Here is a 6,090-nt window from a genome sequence, read left to right as displayed (position 1 = left end):
GGCTTCTTCCCTCCGCCAGCCGGGGCGCTCTTGCTGGCAGCTTTGGTGGCGAGCTGCTTCCTGGGAGCTTTACCTCCGGTGGATTTATGGGCAGTCTGCTTGGTTCTGGACATGACTGGACTTCAGGGTTCTTCACATTAACACTTGTTGCATCATGACAAAATGTCCAAAAGTAAAAAAGGTTTCAGTAAAAATCCTTCCAGCTGCACAGCATCCGATACCAGAGGAAATAATGATCCAAAAAGTGATTTACATCAAGAAAAAAAGAGGAATATCATTTTCAAAAGCAATATCTCAGAATGAATGTAACAGAGCTGCTCCAACATGCTGCCATCTTGAGCGGCGCAATTCTAGAAGCCAATTATTGAGCCTTTGATTGTTGCATTTTGGACTGCAGAGAAATTATATGTTTAATATTTCCTGATTAATCTTCACCTTTTTTTTTCACCAAAATATAAAAACACTCTAAATTAATGGATGTCTGCTTTGACAACAGCAATGAGAGAATTAACAAGTTTAAATATCAAAACCATATGGGTGGTATGGTTTATCGTTGTTTTACATACAGAAAAACTGTCTGAGTCCCTTTGTGAGTTCTATTTCTGCTTTTTTAGTATCCCAAATCCCATATATTATTATGGGATTATATATTATATTATTATGTATCTTTACAATATTTTTTCCCTTTGGTTATTAAAATCAAAAACTAACTTTCATATAAAGTGAAGTGAAATTTATTTCTATAGCACTTTACAGCAGCAAGGCGATCCAAAGGCCGAGTATTCCTTGACGAATCCTTTCAGGCCTGAGTTTAAAACTAAAATCATCTGGTGCTGAGATGGGAAGGAGCAGGGACGTGCGGTCAGGGGAGGCAGGTGAGGCAGAGCCTCACCTGTCATCATGACAAGAAAAAAAAAGTTATAACATAAAATGAATATTAATATTTGTCCACTGATCTTTATGTATGAGTAATTTTCGAACATTTTTATGGTCCAAATCGCATTTTTATAGTCAAAACCACTGAAATCACTGAAATTGCATATTTCCTGTTCAAATACAAGGGTGAAACGTTAGGTGCGGCAGCAGCGAGCCGAGCCTCACCTCTGATTGCGCAATCCATCACAAACTGGGTTGATACATGCAATTGGCCCGTGCCTGTTGCCGTATCTGTCACAGTTCCACAAGCGAGGGGAGACCAATGTGCAGCAGCATGGCGTTAAAGTCCTTTATTGTAGCTTCCAAAACGACGTAGCTTGAATAAGCTGCCGGCGCAGCTACATAACATGAGCACGGAAGGGACCGTGACCTCCAAATGAGGAACCCGCAACCAGGTACGAAGCAAAGGCTCTTAAATAATCAGAGAGAGAGAAACCAAATAAAGAACAAGGTGAGGCAGGCAGTACTCTGCCGCACTGAAGGGGGCGCACATGAGCCAACAGGTGCTTGTTGCTGCTGTCCTTTTACGCAGAGGCGAGTGAGAGTCACACGCACTGCTGCTAGCCGTTAGTTTTTGTGTTTTGCCCCATCAGACTGCCAAAACGGTAATTGTAATGTTTTTTCTTATCTTATCTTTAATACGTACGTGAGAGAGAGTATGTGTGTGTGACGAACGCTGATGAGTTATGAAATAACCAGTAGGCAATTGAATAAGCTACCCTTTTGGCTTTATATATTTGTAAATCTGACTCAAAGGAGTCAGTGCCTCACCAAGCATGAACCTCACCGCACGTCACTGGGAAGGAGGTGTAGCTGTTTTGGTCAAACCATGAAAATAACGTTATGTGAGATTCATACAATGTTGTCAGATCTCCTGGTCTGTGTTAGTTCTCAGAGCAGAGGCGGCTGGCCAATAAAGGGCACCGCCCCACCACTCACATTACCTTGAATAAGACGTAAAAAAATTAATTACAAATTAAATAGGAAAAAAAAATATTTCAAAATATATGTAGGCTATCTATATTTTTTGTTGTGAAAGATAAATATTTTATAGTTAATGATATGTAAAGTTGTTTCATTCTTCGACGTTGTCTGATTGGTGATGTATTTCCACCCCGGGGAGCAACAATCTTTGTCCATAGACTGTCGTTAAAAGTTGTACATGCGCAGTAGCTCCTCTTCAGTACAGGAGATAGGACCGTTCTGGGGCACACCTCTCCTGTGCCCAGAGCTGAATGCAGCTGTGTTTCCATTTCACTGCCTCCCGCCGCCGGAGCGTGGGACTCCCGCCATGAGGGCTGACATCACATCCGTCTGTCAGAAAGTTAGCCTGATTGAAAGGTCGAGCGGCGGGTGAGCTGCCTTTTATTCAAAGACAGTGTAGCACCAATCAGGCATGAACAACCACTAAATCATGCATTATTTTCCACTATTTACAAAGATTTTTACTATTTACTGTGGATTATTTTTAATGATTATCTGTGTCCATTCAATTTACAAATTATTTTCCAATAATACCACCAGTTTTTGCACTGGTCTTTCTATCACGGAATACTTAGAACTAATATCCCTTCCTGTTTTCCGTTCCCCTGTTCTAAGCTTCACTCTTTGAACCAAACCATCATCATCAACCACAGTTTCCACAACACGACCCAACTGCCACTGATTTCTTGGCAGAATATCCTTTTTTACCAGAACAACGTCATTAACTCTAATATTGCGCAGAACTATATGCCACTTTTGTCGAATGGAAATATTCTGGAGATATTCCCTTTTCCACCGACTCCAAAACTGTTCAATCAAAAATTGAACGCGGCGCCAATGCTTTGAAGAGTAGACATCCTCCCTTACAAAGTCTCCTGAAGGAGGCAAAGCGATATCAGACTTCATCTGAATTAAATGATTAGGAGTTAAAGGCTCAAAAGAACCTGGATCATTTATTCCCTTTAAGGTTAAGGGACGACTATTGACAATAGCCATAACTTCATAAAAGAGAGTCCTTAAAGAAGCATCATCAAGTTTACCCAAACCTTGAGACAAAGTAAAATCCAACACATTTCGGATGGTGCGTATCTGACGCTCCCAAACACCACCAGCATGACTGTATTGAAAATAAACTCACATTGTTTCGTTGCCAAGAATGACTCCAGGCCTTTACTATCACATTGCTTTAACTCATTTCTAGCTCCTTCAAAATTTCTCCCTTGATCGCAATGTATCTGTCGCACAGCTCCCCTAATGCTAATAAAGCAACGTAGGCCATTTATAAATGAGTCTGTAGATAAATCCTCCAACATTTCAATGTGAACAGCACATGAATACAGACATGTGAAAAACAGACCATATCTTTTATTGTCCTTGCGGTTCCTTTTAACAACAAAAGGACCAAAACAATCCATTCCACAATAAGTGAATGGTGCAGATGCCTCCACACGTTCTTTCGGAAGCTCCGCCATGAGTTGTTCTTCCGCTGGCAGCCTTAGTTTCCTGCACTGCACACATTTATGAATCATCTGAGCCACCAGTCTTCTACAGCCAATAATCTAAAACCCATTTGTCCTAAGCTGCATTTGGGTTTGGCCCCTGCCTTGATGACACACCTGAGCGTGACAGTCAGCCAAAATAAGTTGAACAATATGGCCTTCCTTTGGCAAAATCATCGGATACTTAAAACCTTCACCAAAAGATGAATATTTCAATCGTCCGCCAACACATAGCAAGCCATCCTTTATAAATGGATTCAAATGAAAGAGAGGATTAGACTGTGAAAGACTCTCTCCTCTTTGAAGAACCTTCATCTTTGAGCCAAAGGCACATTCTTGCACAAGCCTTACCACTGATTTAACAGCATCTTCACGTTCCTTAACGCTCACTACCTCGGAACCATATTTATTCTGGGATCCAAGTCTTTTAATTCTGGCCACTCCTTTAATAAGCGTTGACCAAGATGAAAATCTAGTGAAACGCTCCAGAACATCCATAGAATCCTTTGTTGTCACAAATGTCTGTACCACTTTAACCTCTGGATCACCCACCAACAAATCAGGACTTGATCTAAATTTCTTGATTATTTCTTTCTTCCACAAAAATTCAGCGCCCCTTAGCCAGTTACTTGTCAAAATTTCAGAGGCACAAAGCCCTCTTGATGTATGATCTGCTGGATTTTCAGTAGTATCAATATAATGCCATTGACTTGGACGTTTCTTGTCTCTTATAACCTGGACATGATTTGCCACAAACACATGAAACCGTCTCGCTTCATTATTAATATATGACAACACCACCTGTAAATCAGTCCAGAAGAACTCTGCATCTATCTTCATGTCAAGTTCTGATTTTAACAGAACACTCAACATAGCAGCAACCACTGCAGCTGAAAGCTCAAGACGTGGAATGCTTGTGATTTTCAAAGGAGCAACTCTGGCTTTAGCCATGATCAAAACACCTTCCCATTCTCATTCACAACTCTGAGATAGGAGCATGCACCATAAGCTATGCTACTCGCATCCGAAAAGTGGTGTAGTTCTGTTTGAACAATTTTTCAAAACCTTGAGGACGATAACATCTTGGTATCAACAACCCTCTCACATCCTGAAGGCTGCACTTCCACCTCTTCCACTGTACAGACAAGTCTTCAGGAAGAGGGTCATCCCACCCAATACTTCCGCAACATAGATCCTGTAAAATGCGCTTCAGCCATTATCCGCCTTTGCGAAACTTTGGAGCTGGTAACCGATGAACCTAAAGAACTCTCCTTAGAGGTTTCCCCAAAAATAGATTGATAATCATCTCTATTTAAGGTAACTCACACCCTTTCCTTTTCCACTTCTTGATTAAATTTCTCTTTCACAATGCCACTTTCCAAACGCTTGCACACAAGATCAGATATCTAATTTGTCAATGTAGTACACGCATCTAGTTTCTGCACAATATCTGAAGTATTTAAAGAATTATGTTGCAGAGGCTCATAATTTTCTTTGACCTTGTCGAGGCAATGTTGGACCTCCTGATTTATCTCATCCAAAGCCTCCGGTACACAGAAACCCGTTAATTTCTTCCTGGTTTCTCTAGCAATGTGTTTCCAGGACTCATATGACCTAAGAAATATTTTTTTCTGTTTCTCAGACTCTGTTTCTTGGTATTGCCTTCCCTTTTCTGTAAGCTTTCTAGTGAGAGTGTGACACCAGGCTAATATAATCTGGTGATATCAACAGGTTGACAGACAACAAGGAGGGAACCAGTAAATCAGAACCTAGGGAAACCAACACTTGAATTTTAATACAACTTTATTCCCAAAAGGGATGAAAAGTCTTACTCTTCTTTTAAAAACACAACAAACAAGTTAAAATCTTCACTCCAAGCAAAGCAAAAAAAATTCCTAAAAGGCCAGAATCCCGAAAGTCCAATCCACACAGGGGAACCCCCACACTCAGCCCCGGCTCCACCACTTCCTGCAATTGCTGCAGCCTGCTCCGGTTGCCCCGCTCGCTTCTCCGTGTCGCCACGCTGTCCTCCTGTGGGGCACAGACAACCCTAACCAGAAGCGTTGTCCAAAAGAAAGAACCTTCTACAAGCCCTCAACGAGGCTCCCAGCGGACATCAGTGGAAAACAGTACTCACAGATAAGGGCAGAGTTCCACCTCTGCCCCGTCATCAATCCAACGATTGTAGTCGTCGCTGCAGTCATCTACAGAGCCACCCAATCGATCTGGCTCTTCCATTGTGCCACCCACCACACCCGGCTGTAATCGGCTCGCTTGGTTCCCTTCTTTTTTTTTTTTGAATGTCAAACCCGTTCTTTTTTAAATGTTCCACCAGCATCTCTGACAGGTCCGTGATGCTTCCCGGCATGCCCACCACTACACAGGTGACCAGCATCAGCCTTTAATCAATCAAATTTTATTTGTATAGCACATTTCAGCAGCAAGGCATTTCAAGGTGCTTTACATAATTAAAAAACAAAATAAAAACAGCATGTGACAATGAATAAACAGTAAGAAAGAGAAACATCAAAACCCCGCACTCTAACCCTAATTTAGCCATAAGCAACTCTAAACAGGTGGGTTTTAAGTTGAGATTTAAAGGCACCCAGTGTTTCAGCTGTTTTACAGTTTTCTGGAAGTTTGTTCCAAATTTGTGGTGCATAGAAACTGA

The sequence above is a fragment of the Kryptolebias marmoratus genome, linkage group LG9 (assembly GCF_001649575.2).
Source record: "Kryptolebias marmoratus isolate JLee-2015 linkage group LG9, ASM164957v2, whole genome shotgun sequence".
NCBI lineage: Eukaryota > Metazoa > Chordata > Actinopteri > Cyprinodontiformes > Rivulidae > Kryptolebias > Kryptolebias marmoratus.
Note: the sequence above shows the minus strand (reverse complement) of the source record.